The sequence below is a fragment of the Rhipicephalus sanguineus genome, chromosome 8 (assembly GCF_013339695.2).
Source record: "Rhipicephalus sanguineus isolate Rsan-2018 chromosome 8, BIME_Rsan_1.4, whole genome shotgun sequence".
Taxonomy (NCBI): domain Eukaryota; kingdom Metazoa; phylum Arthropoda; class Arachnida; order Ixodida; family Ixodidae; genus Rhipicephalus; species Rhipicephalus sanguineus.
In genome coordinates, this window is record NC_051183.1 from 106,302,811 (window position 1) to 106,318,564 (window position 15,754).

Below are 15,754 nucleotides of genomic sequence, written 5' to 3' on the forward strand. Positions count from 1 at the left end.
TCAGATTATCTCCAAAGGAACGCGGCTCAGTAGCATTATAGTGCGTGTGAGTTCGATGGACCATAGGAAAGCAGAATCATCGAGGCTGCTTTCTGAATCAAGCGCTCTGTTCTGCATGGGCGTTGGTGTTGATTTTAGGTTTTCTGTATAAATACTTGGGCCATCAAATTCTAGTATAAATAAAACAAAGTTAAAAGCTGCAGCTTTCTATTTTTTGGATATGCTGTGTCTTGCAATCAACAGTTGGTTTCGATGAACATGTGCGTTTTGTTTGAGCCTCAGTGATGGCAGCCTGGCAAGAAGATCGTTAGACATACCGGCATAAAGACACGTGGGAAGCAGCGGAACCAGCATAATACCGTATTAGTGCCTAAGAAATAGCAGGCAAGATCACGCGCGGGACACTGGTCACCGTGTAACAAGCGAAGCAAGAATCTCGGGCAAGCATCCGACAGCGAAGGGACCACGACGAGAACGCGAATCCACAACTGTTGCGTGGTTGCGCAAGCGCAGCAAGGCAAACCAGCTCAGTTCCACGTGACCAGAAAAAAGATCCAAGAAGGCATTGCAACGACCTAGTTATTCGCAACGGGGCTGTACGACATGTGATATGTAGCCTACATGGATGCAAAATACACTCTGTGCTAAGTAGCTCCTTTCCAGCAGTGGTAAATCGCACTCTTGCGCTTCCTGGATGTGCCCTTTTACATCTTTAAGTAATGAAACCCACGCGGTGGCTGATATGCCGTAGTAGGTATCATCAAGCCCCATAATGCGAATAGAGTCGCTTTTCTGAAGACCTAAAAAGGGACTTAGGCAGGTGTATGGGAAACCAATGGACAAATATTGAAATTTCAAGAAGTTTAACGCAGAGACTGATATAGCCCCATATTCAGCAAAAAACGATAGGCTACGGGATAAACTCTCCTCGTTCTTCAGATACAACGTGATGGCATTCGCGAAAACTGTCACCTTCACTGTACTACTAACAGGCAGTAAAAGGTTTCGAGCGAACGCTAGAATGGTTGAAGGCTGAGTACAAAAAAAAAAAACGCCAGGCCTGCGCGGAGAGCGCAGCACAGTCACAGCGAAAGGTGGAAGAGCGGCATTTCTAGAGCCCGTTATAAACTCTCTTGTGGCTACTAATACAAGTACATTAGCAACGTACCCACTACGCCACAATCATAATTTTTAGAAGTTGGGAAGCGTCCACCACGACATCATTCGATATTCTGCAGAGAAGCGAGGTACCATGTGTAAGGAATTATGTACATTTTGTTAATAATATCTGGGGTTTTACGTCCCAAAACCAAGATATGGTTATGAGAGACGCCGTAGTGGAGGGCTCCGGAAATTTCGACCATCTGGTGTTCTTTAACGTGCACCTAAATCTAAGTACACGGGCCTCTACCATTTCGCCTCCATCGAAATGCGACCGCCGCGGCCGGGATCGAACCCGCGATATGTGCATTTTGTTGATGCGATGGTTGATAACGATGAAGAAATATGGCGGAACCCTTTGTAATGGGTTGGAAGCTTTAAACAACCCACTAGTTACGTAATTCGCAATGTGTGACGCCCGGTCGTTATTTAACTGTCCCACACGCTTTATAACAAACGTTAACCGGAGAAACGGAGAGCGAGAGAGAGGGAACTAACTTTATTCAGAGAGTGAGGAAATAGATAATGAGAGCTTTATAGGCTTCCTTGGCAACCAATAGAAGTTCACTTGCGAGGAACTCACTGCGCTATAATTCATCATAATTTTTGTAAAGTAGGGAAGCAGCCACCATGCAATTTTTCGTGATTCTGCGGAGAACTGTGGTACTCGCTAAACACCTCTGAGGCATTATGCGCACTTTGTTGATGCTGTGGCTGATAACGCTGAAGAATTATCGCACAGGCCTTTGTAATGGGTTGGAAGCATTCAACAACCCACTCGTTTCGCAATTCGCAATGTGTGACGCCCGGTTACAGAATTCGCATTTTTGTGTGACGCCTGGTTGTTATTTTACTCTTCTACCACACTACATTACGTATGATAATGTGGTTCCTTCCCGACATGAAGCCTGTATAAGGTCTTTTTGCAACACAGTTTCAAGCACCGGCATGGCCCTGAGGTAGAACACTGGGCTCCCGCGCAGAGGACCCATGTTCGAACCTCGTTCCCTCCTGGAAATTTTTCTCATTTCCTTTTTTCTTCTTATTTCGTGCGATAGCAGTTACGGACACCGGCGGCGGCGGCGGCGCCGGACAACTACGGCGCCAAAAACGGCCGCTGAATTGATCTTATAACAGCTTTCGCTCTGAAAGTACTGGGGATAGGGGACAACCTTGGTTAACACCGCGCGTAACAGGCAATTGAGCATTATCATAATCAAGAAAAAACGTACTGTGTATATTTCTCGACATATTTCTCAGAAGCAGAACGAAGTTATTGCAAGTACCGAAGCACTGCCATTACGCTAAATATGTAGCTATGCTCAAGGCAATCAAGCGCTTTTTCTTGAGCAAGAGAAACGAAGAGCCTGGATGGATGGATGGAAATACCTTTATTTATACGTCCTGTACAGGGTGTTGCCACCTGCCTGGCTAATCCCACGTCGGGACTGGGAGGTCAAGCCTCCCAGCCCTGTCATGGGCGTACTGGACAGCCAGGACTTGGGGAATCTGGTCGTGAGACTTTATCATCTCTGTAAACCGTTCCCGGGAAATGCCAGGGCCAAGCGACCCACACTCCCAGAGCATATGCTCAAGTGTGCATACTTCTTTCTTGCATGCCTTGCAAACAGCATCCATATCTTTTATATCGTACCATGCTTTTGCCTGTGCTGGTGAGTAATAAGACTGTGTCTGTAATTGTCTAAGTGTGACCGCTTGTGCTCTGTTTAGTCTACTGTGAGGGGGTGGAAACTCTCTCCTCCCCAAATAGTAATGTTTAGTAATTTCATTATATGTCGTGGGCGTATCCCGTTGTTGATTTTCGAATCCAGCAGTATCAAAGCCATATGTAAAAGCGGCCCGGTCCGTAAGTTCGCGGGCAACGCTATTGGCCGATTCATTTGGATTCATGGGAATGTCATCGAGTGATCCAAGGTGCGCTGGGAACCAGTATATGTAATGTGCATGAATGGCCTGTTTACTATTAATAATTCGAACTGCTTGTGGTGCGATCTTGCCCCTGCTGAAGGCTCTGATGGCTGGTTTTGAATCACTGTATATCTCGGTGTATCGATCATCCGTCAGGGCTAACGCGATGGCAACCTGTTCAGCGATTTCCGGTTTGGAAGTGTAAACCGTGGTGCAGTTGGTACACCTGCCCTGGTGGTCTACTACTACCGCGGCGAACTTAGTTCGGTCGTTATATGTGGCTGAGTCGACAAAGCAAGCCCCCCTGCCTCCTTTATCCAACTTCTTCAATAAAGCCTTAGCCCGGGCTACCCGTCTGGCGACGTTGAAGGTGGGGTGCATATTTCTTGGCAACGGGGCTACGATGATGCTCTCATCAAAGTCCTGTGGTACCTTAGTGTATGTCTCCTGGTCGATGACAGGGTTGATCATGATTCTATTGAGGATCGATCTCCCCGTGCAAGTTGTAGAGAGTCTTGCTATTTGGGACCTTTCTTGAGCCTCCGCAATTTCTCTAGTCGTGTTGTGTACCCCTAACTTGAGCAATTGTTGAGTGCTGGTGCGAAGTGGCGGACCCAGTGCACTCTTGTTTACTTTCTTGATCGCCGCGTCTAGCTTCTTTAATTGAGTCTGTGTCCAGTTATACATGGAAGCCGCATATGAAATATGACATAACACGAAAGAGTGGATCAACCTGATAAGATTGTCCTCTTTCATGCCTTTTTGTCTCCCTGCAAGTCGTCTGATCATCCGGTATGCGTTCTCTGTCTTGAAGATAATTTTCTTGAGTGCCATGTGATTCCTGCCATTGGCATCTATAAAAAAGCCGAGTACCCTCATCGTGTCGACTCAGGGTATATTAACCTCGTTTTCGGTCATTATATGTATGTCACTTTCGGATAGTGGCTTCCAGCCCTTAGGTCTCCCCCCTTTCTCTTTTCTGTAAAGTAACAACTCCGATTTGTGTGGGGAGCACCTGAGACCAGTGGGCCTCAAGCATTCCTCCACTGTCTGCACCGCTTCTGTAAGTGCATCCTGTACCTGTCCTTCACTACCGCCAGTACACCATATAGTAATGTCATCAGCATAAGTGGTGTGGTGAATGTTGCTGATATTGCTCAGTTTCCTGGACAGGCCGATCATGCACAGGTTGAAGAGGACGGGAGAGATCACAGAGCCTTGAGGGGTTCCACGATCACCGAGTTGAACCACATTTGAGTTGGTGTCTCCTACCCTTAACCTCGCTGTACGGGCTCCAAAGAAAGATTTTATGTAATTGTACATTTTCGATCCAAGTCCAATTTCCTGTATTGTTTGACGGATATATTTGTGCCTGATGTTGTCGAATGCTTTCTCCATGTCTAGTCCGAGGATGGCTTTGGTATCTCTAGAGTACCCGTCCAGAATGTCATGTTTAATCTGCTTCATAGCATCCTGAGTAGATAGCGAGGATCTGAAGCCTAGCATATTGTGGGTGTATATGTTGTTGTCCTCCAAGTAATCCTTAAGCCTGTTGAGGATTGCATGCTCGGTAACCTTTCCTACACATGATGTTAGCGATATTGGCCGCAAGTTCTCTAGACTTTGAGGTTTACCCGGTTTCGGTATTAGTATGACTTGAGAAAGTTTCCATTCATCAGGAACTTCCCCCGAATTCCATGCTTTGTTAATAATATCAGTCAGTGATTCAATAGAGGGCTCGTCGAGATTCCTGAGTGACTTGTTGGTGACGCCATCTGGGCCAGGGGCAGACTTTCTGTTTAACTCACTCAGCACCCTTCTGATTTCAGATAAGGTGAAGGGTCGATCCAACTCCGGCTGAGGGGCTCCCCGGTATTCCGACCGTGGAAAATGTTCTTGCTCCTTAGCGACTGGTAGGTATTTGTCTATGAGTTGTTTAGTAACTGTTTCAATGTCTTGATTTTTAAGGGCTATGTGTATGCCCCTGGCAAGGCAGTGTCTCTGGTTGGACTTGGTGCCTTGCTCGTCTAGGAGGTGCTTAATGAGTTCCCATGCCTTGCCGTTCCTGATCTGCCCATCAATTGTTTCACAGAATTCATCCCACTGCTGCTTACATAGGTTGTTGCAGTGCTGTTCGATTTGTTTATTCAGTTCTGCTATTTTTTTCCTTAGTTTACGATAGAGTCTTTGAGTCCGCCATTTCTTAGTGATCGCCTGCTTTGCTTCTATTAGGTGGGCTAGTTTAGAATCCACGGCCTCCACATTAGCGTCAGTGAGAAGCTTTCTGGTGGCTGTCTTGATATCATTCCTGATGGATTCGCACCACTCTTTGAGGCTTGGTTTGGCAGCATTTGGTCCGCTTTGCGTTCTAATTCTGCGAAAGACATCCCAATCAACAACCTCAAATTCTCGAGTGCGGCCTTTCTCAACCTCTAGCTTAACCTCGAGAACATAGTGATCACTGCCGAAGTTATGACCGGTATTTGTCCATATGGCATGCTCTTCGTTCTTGACAAAGGTTACGTCGGGTGTGGTGTCTCTACAGACTGAATTGCCGATTCTTGTGGGATACCCTTTATCCGTAATCAAGATCATGTCTTGCTCGTTCGCATGATGCCATACATTTCTGCCTTTGGGGTTTGTCGCAGTATATCCCCAGAGCTCATGAGCAGCGTTTAAGTCCCCTAATATGATTAGGGGCCTAGCTTCAGCGAGTTTAGTAGCTTTCTCAAAAATTATCTTGAGCTGTTGCTTGTAGTGCTTCGGGTTACTGTAAATGTTGAGGACGAATAAGCTGTTGCATGTTTGATTTTTTATGAGACCGGCACTAATACCTCCACCATGAGATACTCTAAGCTCTTGTCCCGAATGCCCAGATCATGAGAGATGTGTGTCAGCTGCTTAATTACGAGCACATATAAGCCTCTACCATACGTTTGGCACTCTATAGCCCTATACCCAGTGAGCGTGACGTAGCCGTACCCAGTTTCTTGGAGTGCAATTATATCTGGCTTAGATTGTAGTGATCTGAGATATTGCTGGAGTGTGGCACGTTTGGTTCGGTACCCCCCGCAATTCCATTGCCACACTCGAAATGCCCTTTTAGCGTGAGCCATATTGGATATTCGTGTCCACTGCCTGGGGAATCATGGGGGCTTTGAGGAACGATTGTCCACACTGCGTTCTGTCGTTGCCGGACATAGTCATCATTTCAAGAGTTTTCACTCTTTCGCTAAATGCCTTAAGCCCTTCCCTGGGATCGTTTAATGTATTCTGCATTTGTCCCACACTCATCGTTAACTGTGAGACGCTGTCCATGATCATTTTCATGTTATCTGCAAATGAGGCTAGTGTTTGTTTCATTTCCTCTATGTGCGTTTCAGTATTCTTGAGCTTACTTTCAACAGCTCTGCGCTTGGCCGACATGGCCCCATCACCCGCAGGCGCGGGAACTGGTGTTTCCTTTTGCGTGTTGTTTATGTTCTCGGTCCGCTTGGATTCACTTAAAAGTTTTTTAATTGCTGCTAATTCTGCAAGCACATTCTTGTTCATCTCTCTTAGTTCTTCATTTTCTTTCTTGAGCCTCTCTATTTCCCTACTTTGCTCTGGGGGTGGGTCGCAAAGCATGGCACTTACCGGTTCGGTTTGCGCACCATCGGCCCAGGCAAGTCGTCTGTTGTCGGAAGATTGTCCTCTGGTAGGTGGCGTCTTGTCCGTCATTGCCGATCCCTTGAGTTTGTCGGCCCACGTGGAACCACTGCCTCCTTCGGATTTCGGGTTGATCGATGGACTCCGATGCCCAGACCGCACCACGGATTTGGATCTGGATGCCCTCCGTCCTCTCGATCTGGATGCACTCCTTCCTCTGGATCGGGAGTGTTTTCGAGACCTGGACCTGCCGCGAGATGCTGCTTCGAGTCGTCCACTGGAGCTGATGCCGTGGAGTGCAGCTCGGACGAGCGAGGGTTCAGCGTATTGTCGACTTGCTCCTTTTCAACGTTGGCTGCCATTGCTCTTTCACTTCTTCTTCTTCTGACAACGTATGGAATTGTGTAACGCTGGCTGCACATCCTGTCCGCCGTGGGGTGTGGACCACCGCACAGTTCACACCTGGGTTGGCACCTGTGTTCCTTAGTCACGTTTATCGCGCCACATCCTCTACACACGGTCTCTTCCGGGGTCGGGCACACGTCAGCTCTGTGACCAAGCCGGCCACAAGCATAACATATATCGATCTTTTTCTTGTAGAGCGAACACTTCACCAGGATCGGGCCGTACCTGACGAAATTTGGAACCTTGTGACCGTGGAAGGCGATGATCACCATGCCGGTATTCTTAATTGTTTTAGCGGCGAGCGCCAAGGGGTTTCTCGGGTTGACAATATTTCTCTCAAGCTCCGCCGGCCCGTCGGCGACGTCAGTATTTCTTATCACTCCTTTGGACGTATCGTCTGGCGCAGCCTCGTAGGCGTTGATCTCATAACTGCAACCGCCCAGGTCTATTGATCTTATTCTCACGTACTTCTCAGCATTTTCTCGTTCCGGTGTACTCGCCACCGTTATATTCTGGCTGACGTTCGGGCAGATGATGTCTGACGCCGTCTGGTCCGACCCCAGCCCTGCAGCTTCTATGATGGCTTTGCCTACCTTGATGGAACCCATCTTGCTAATATTGATGCCGCCTCGTGGTCGTAGGATGATCTTGAAGTGATCCTTAGGCATGTGGGGCATGCGGGAGGCCCTGGCGACCCTGTTCTTGACCCGATTGCCGTTCTCAAATGTTCTAGACGCCGCGTCCGTGTTAGGCCCAGCTTCGGCTGAGTCCCCGCTAGCAGCGGATTTGGTCGACATTCCCTTGGAAACTGCTGCTTGCCACCCGTACTCTTCGGTACACTCATCGGGAGATATGCTCTCCCCGTCCATCATTACTTGCGTGTCGAACGCGCGTCCACTCGCCCCCGACGAACGCCACTTGGCGCGCGTCTGTGTGGCGTTGACCCGGCTCGACGCAGGCCTACTTCGAGTACGGCTTGGTCGGCACGAAAAAGTCTCATAAAATGGCGAAAAGTTCACCCACCGTAGAAAATTGATGTAGCCTTGTTCTCCTCGATGTTATGCGTCGATTCATGTAATCCATCCAATGACACACATTGATTAACTGGCGGAAACAGATGTTGAATGCGGGAGCCGATATTTTCCTTCCACACTGTTCGGCGCCTGCGGCGTCTCTCCCACAGCCTACACGCTGACCTTGCCAGGGTGTACGCAGTTAGATCATGCGTAACAAAGCAGAGGCTATGGATTTCTGTTTCAAATGAGAGCTCAATGCTGCTGTCTATTCCGAGGCTGAAGCTGCTTTCCGACGATTCAGGTAGCGGTACGGCTGCAGCGTCAACGTTGTCTCCAGCAACGACCTTCACCGCTGGCTGCTTCTCGAGGGGCGCCAGTAAAGTGTTCCCCTGGCGTCTTGCAACTTGTTCAAGGAAGTCGCGAGTCTGGTTTTCTGAAGGAACCAATGTGTTTGGCTCATTAGGTTCTAACGCGGCACCTAACCAAACGCCAGCGTCCAGTCACTTCAAAATGTCGAAGACTACGGCACATTCAGCCACTGGAATTAAGGAAGCGGCCGGCACGTCGGCCCCTTGGTGCGTTTACTTCTCGACAGGAGACGCAAGCAAACATGACACCATGGAGGAAGGAAAAACTAAGGAGAGGCCCTATCGTATCCCAATGCATTGCGAAAAGTGTGGCGGAAGTGACGTCAGATTTATGGGGCAAACAAGCCGATATGGGGCAAACAAAACAGCAGACGCCCCGCGGCGTGCTCTCTGCGGTGGTTCGCTTCTGTTCGGATTTGTAGTCCCGGCGTAAACTTAGCGCGTATTGTGCGGTTCGCACGCAGTAAAATGTTGCAAGCAGACGTTTACCAGGCTGTTCGTGCGCGGCAGGCCCGAGCGTTGCGCGATGAAGTTCTTCGAGGAGCGTTTTTGTGCAACAGTACAGAAAGTACCGGTACGTGCCGTAATCAAAAACATTCAGCCCCTGCCTCATCGTATTCGAACTCACCTAGCAGTGACTTACGCGTTCTGCTGGGCGTTAGACCTTTTTTTTTCCTTCCTTGTAGCCCGATTTCCAGATCTATTGCCCGATTAGCGGTTCTTTGCTCGTGTATATGGAGTGAGCGCAGTAGCTATTCGGCGCAACGCCAACCTATAGTTGACGTAACTTCACGTCGAAAAGAAGACACAGCTGTATTGTATACGCGATCGTGCACGTAAAGTTTGTAATTCCAGTGCGCACACAACACAAGCACGCAGCGAGCGCACACCGCACGATACATACATCACGTAGTCTGATAATAACAACAAAAGTTTATTGCCTTTCCTTGAATGACACAGCCTCTAAAACGTACGCTGCCTTCAGCGCATGTTATGTACGGCGCGTCAGACGCCAAAAACAAAAGTTCACGTGAGTTCTGAGTTGACAGAATGAGTAGCAAGCAACAGAGCGCACATCCGAGAGCTTCGCACGCAAATACCGTGCCTTAGTGATCAGCAATGAAGCGAACGTATACGTACACATGAAAAGTGACACCCGGTACTGTCCGCAGTGCACGCGATTTGCACCGTGTATACGCAACAGCTGGGCATTGCGTAGCTTTCCTAAAGAACACACACAAAGAGCAGCATGCGTGAATCGACTACGCCGCTTGCACGGCGAAAAACAAACAAACAAAAAAAAAGGCTGCAAAGTTTCGCGATGCGCGCATGCGCTTGCAAACGTCGCAACGGAAATCGCGAAATGTTTCGCTGCGCCTTCGCTAGCAGGCGATGCGGGTGTTTGCGATGTGGGGGCTTCACGAATGTGACGTCAGGGCCTCTCCTTAGTGTTCCTTCCTCCATGCATGACACGTTGTGCTTGCCTGGAATTGACGCCACATCAACCATGGTGTCTTCTCTTCTTGTAGGCGAAGCGGGCAGACATGGCGTATTGCGATTGGCCAAGCTGTACAATTCTTCGTTTCCTTTTAACGTAGCTTCCGGAGGTGAATTCTTGAATATTATGTTTGGAGCTTCGGTTTCTAGCTCAGGTGTTACCGCAGGTGACGCGGTTAATAGAGACGGAAAGGTCCCCGCAGCAGCATTCGAATATAGACGCCGCACTGGGCAAAGGGTAGTGGAGTGACTATCTCGAAAAAGTTCACAGGGGCGGTCGCAGCCTTCGCTTTCGTGTCCATGAACGCAGCAGCGACCACAAAAATTGGGGGACCCTTAAGCTTCGCTTTTAAGAGTTGCACGCGAAAGCGTAATCGGGCTCCTAGTGCGCAGTACAACCACTAAGTGCATACATATTAATGTGTGTTACACACACGCGCTTACACGCACACATACACGCGCGCGCGCCCGTTTCCCTGTGCTAGAACGGTGGAACCATAAAGGCTCTTCTGTAGTCGAGACATCTTTTTCACAATGTCTCACAGATGGCATCACATTATCTAACGTTTGCTGTTCGCTTGATATGTTTTCTGCTTGTTGGACATAGTTGCCCATTTTAGGAGCTGTTTGTAGTTTCTGTGTGTGTTTAGCGGCGATGCGCACACGAAAATCGCCCTGAAACAGTTGATGCAGTTAAGCGTCGCCTTGCGCGATTGTGCGCTTCTGCCACGCAAAATAAATGCGTTAAGGTGACTCATTTCACTACACGGCATTTATGTAGTGTTATTTTTTTCGAAGCAATTGCAAGTAACATCGTGGCTTAGTGGTAGGACACCTGCTTGAAACGCAAACGGCCCGGGCTCGATCCTGAATGGGACCGAAGATTTTAGGGGCGAAGCTCCTTAGGGTGTGGGTCGTTCCCTCTTCTGTAGTAGTATGTGTGTAGCCAGCTCTAGTTTATTGAATTTCTCACTAGATGGCGTTTCATGTGTTTCTTAGACCTCTAGTTTAACGAATTTCTCACTAGATGGCGTTTCATGCATTTCTGATGGTTCCGGGGCTTACATTTGGGAACTCAGTGGTGTGCATGAAGTCAGAGGTGCAATCAGGAATGGATGTAAATCAAAGGACGGTGGGCCGCCTCGCGTTGGGCGCTCACGCGAAGACGACAAATGAGGCGGTAAAGGGTGATATGGGATGGACAGGCTTTGAAGTGAGGGAAGCGCAGAGCAAAATGAGATTCGAAGAGAGGCTGAGGAAAATGAAGGAGAGTAGATGGGCAGAGAAGGTTTTCAGGTATTTGTATAGAAAAAGCGTTGACACGCAGTGGAGAAAAAGAACTAGGAGGCTCACCAGTAAATATACGGCTAGCAGTGCGGGCGATATGGCAACAAGGAGCATTAAGCGGAAGGTCAGAGAGGTGGAGAGGACTTATTGGATGGCAGTGATGGAAAAGAAGCCGGCTCTGAGTAACTACCGAAAGGGAAAAAACGAAATAAGGAGGGAAAGGTTTTATGATAATTCAATGGGAAGCGCTTTACTGTTTGAAGCAAGGTTGGGCTGCTTTAGAACGCGTAGTTGTAAAGCGAGATTCAGTAACGAAGAAGAACAATGTACATGCTGCGGGGGAACTAAGGAAACGATGGAACATGTACTGATTGAATGTGGCGATATTCACCCAGGTATACGTGTGGGCACGAGTCTACATGAAGCCTTGGGTTTTAGGGACAACAATGGAAAGCTGAACACGTCCGCGATAGAAATAAGTAAGAGACGGTTAGAGTATTGGTGGCAGAAAAGTAGAGATAAAGTACAAAAATAAATAATTGGGGAAAAAAAAAAGGTCATTCTGCCTTAAGAGGCAGAGAGATGGACCGTGAATTTATATTTTTTGGTATAATAACATGGATTTAATCAATGTAGATAAGGCGTTAGGACAACATGAAACAAGGAAAGTTTTTTTCTTCTTTCTCTTTTTTTTTCGCCTTCGAGCCTGGTGGCAGACATGTCACCGCCCCGTTATAAAGGGGACGCTCATAGCATCCATCCATCCATCCAGAAGTGCTGTTCAAAGATGACAGATGGCGCTTGTATAATGCGAATGGCGCATATCATTGGATGCCTGCGATCATAAAAGGCGCTCGCTCTTGGCGCGCTTTCTCTTTCGCTCGAAGTCGCCGGATGGAGGCAGACAAGGCGTTCACACTTGGCGCCCTTTCTCTTTCGCTCGGGAGGGACACATTCCCTGCATTTCACCCACCACAAAGCGGTGATAACGAAGGAACCACGTTAACCAACTGTACAATAAAAGTTTGATGTTCAATATATACACGGTGTTTCACAATCTTCATATGATGTACTGGGCGAATTTCACGGAAGAGTTTCACGGTTTACCGATGATTTACTCCGGATATTCTTCCCATCATCATCATTCACCCCGTGGATATGCTGTTATTTTTTATTGGTTATTTTAATTGCATCTTTCTCAATTTTTCGCTCACAACCAACGACACCGACGCCGACACCGGAATTTTTGCGAAACAAGCTCTGTAACGCTATTGCCTTAAAGCGGTGCTGTACAATGTGCACTATAACGGGCACAGAGCCACGCCGACGGCAAACACGTTGTAGACCACAGTAGTCGAGCATGACCCGATGACCAGAGACTAGAACGCAGTTGGGGACGGGATTCGTGGTGCTCATTTCCATCCGAACAAAGCATGTGTCTGTGAAGACTGCGTCGTGCGCTCATGAAGGCAGCGTTTACAGACAACACCTTGCCGTATGGAGACAAGGCCTGGACGAGGACTTCGTTGATGACGAAGGGCGGTAGGAAGAACCAGGCGACATACGTTGCCTGCGGGTCACCAGGAACGTCTTGAATACGCCCACCACCGATGGTCAGGTAGCCGCTGTCGATGATTGGAGTTATGGAAGCCATGCTGTTGACGGTGACTAGGAAGGTTATGCCTTCCATATACTGAACACAGTGTACCGCTGAAGGGCCAAGTATTGAGGCCATCGCGTCGATGAAGATTTCCGGACGAGTTCCCGCAAGGACATCGACGTTGAATACTTGGGCTTTCCAAGGAGTCCGCTGAGGCACCTGGCGGAGCACGTTAAGCGCGCACTTCCTTCTACGTGGCCACTGCGATCCGCTTCAGCAGTGCGATGTTTCGCTGCCGAAGTACGTCGATAGTGTTTAAGGTAATTGAAGTAGTTAACTGAAGGAAGAGACCGTTTTCTTGCAGGTATGTGCCATCATGATAACACACACCAGCTGCCGAACAGTCTCCTTTCATTTTATTATCTACGCAACTGCGACAATTATTCACCATATGCTAAGACTAGCGCCATTAAAGGAGTACTGACATGAATTTAAAAATTTTTCGGGTTGTTGCTCTAAATGAAAGCACGGGTGTCGAGAACCCTAAAAAGAGTGTCGTGGTGCCTGGGGATGCATTGCATATATTTTTAATACCGCTTCTTTCAACCAGCAGTTTCGGTTTTGGTTTCGGGAGGGCGGCTTCATAGTGACGTGCAAGTCTGCCCGTGACGTCACGGGCAGACTGCAACCCACGAAATATGCACCTGCTGTCCTTTGCTATCAGTCGAACGTGGTTCATGATGAGTGAATTGTCGTCCAGTGCCTCCGACAGCGATTCCTGTGATTTAGGCTGCATGCAGAACCCAGATTTCGCAAACCAAGTGAGCTGACTTGAAACGTCATAGGGCTCTCCATGCGGTAAAGCTGGCTTGCAGATGCTGGGAGATGAAAACTTTAAAATCAAACTTAAATATTTATACGTGTTTCCCGGATGCGGTGTGGGGAAAGCGTTAACACTACATGCCAAGGAAACAAAAAACGTCCGTTTTGCTGCACTTCAAAATCGTGTCAGTACTCCTTTAAATACACTCAAATGGAACATTAAAGGGAAGCTGAAGCACTTTAAAAAAATGACTTTGGAATGTGTAATCATAGTTTGATCCTTGCTGAATTCGAAAACCAATGTAAGAGTTCACAGAATGGAACGCAATTGGCATTTCTTGGCAAAAAAGAGCGGCTGCAGCCGCAGGGCATTTTGAACTGCTGAGCGAAGGCGGTGACGTCAACTTCGCTTTGCCGCGTCATCGGCGCCATCATCTCTGTAAAAGCATGGCCTTCTCGATCAGTTCCACCATCGCGCGCAGCCAGAAGTAGTCACGGAGGCCACGGCTCCGCCAAAACCACGGTGGTAGAATAAAACAGGTGGCCCATCGAGCGCCGCGAGCGCGTCGCCGTACTGCTCGAGTTGCTCGCGGCCGCCGCTAGGTTCGCCACGAGTTTTCGGGCCGAAAGACGTGCATTGCAAGCTCTCGCTTGCCTGTAAAAACCGGTTTTCTAGCTAACTTTGTGGCTTTAAACGGTTGTTTGCGCTTATACTAGCTTGTAGTGGCTGCCTGCCAGATTCGACCGCAAGAGTAAGAGCGCCAGGCTTTATGAAGCTTAAAACTTATTAATCGGCGCGGGTAGTCCCGATATGACTGTCACAGGGTGCCGATTGCAAGAGACGCGCACGCATTTTTTTATTTTTTCGAAAGCGTGAAAATTTCTGCCGGCGAGTATACAGAGTGAAAAAAAAATGAATTTGGTTTTCACGTTATCATATGTATGTCGGAGGACTGTAGTTGGCGGTCTTTCCGTGGAACTGCATTTCTCCACAACTGCAATCGCTTTTCGTCTTTCGGCGCGTAGAAAAGACACAGCTTTTCTTTGCACGTTTTGTACACTGTTAAAAATTTTGCCCCTTGTTTACGTAAAAAGCTGAAGGTAAAAAGTTGCCGATCACTTTTCCGATTCTGAAATAGGGCGATTACCGTAAACGGAGTCTCCCTAGAAATGTTGTACGTATTGTCTCCTAGAAACATTGTACGTAATGCCTTCTTAGGAATGTTGTACGTATTGTCATTGTCTCCTACAAACATTGTACGTAATGTCTTCTTAGGAATGTTGTACGTATTGTCATTGTCTCCTAGAAACATTGTACGTAATCTCTTCTTAGGAATGTTGTACGTATTGTCATTGTCTCCTACAAACATTGTACGTAATGTCTTCTTAGGAATGTTGTACGTAATGTCTCCTTGAAAATGTTGCATGTAATGACTTGGAAATTTCGCACTAATGAGGAATATGAAATGTGCCAAATAGCACACTTTGTTGCTTTAATGTGACTAAAGTGCACAACTTGACACCACACTGTACTTAAAAAGTTGTAATAATGGGCGCTGTGTGATGAAGAAAGTTTCGGTGCTTTACATGCACCTACCGCAATGGTTATCAACTGATGCAAGTGGCAGCTGCTACTTTGCTGCGAAGAAGTTGTTAGAGAGAGGAAAAACGCATTATGCAGTGATGGCGACGAAAACTTCCACTGGATGTTTAACACAACAGTCACAAAGAGATGCATGTACATATTGCCCCTGTTGAAACAAATGCCAGGCTACAAGTGTCTGCTACTTCAGTGAAAATTGAAGTGTTCTGGCACCACATACAAAATAGTCGTACATAGTTTGGCTTTTTGAAGTCTAGGGTCTGACAACATCTCGCCTGGTCGGGATGAAACTTTGGTGAAAACATTGTTGGACGCCAGTCACAAGAAGTCTGGCAATCCCAAGAACAGATATTGCTGTTCAACTTGAACAAGAAATTTGGCAGAGCAAATATAATGGCACTTGTAGCCTGATATATGT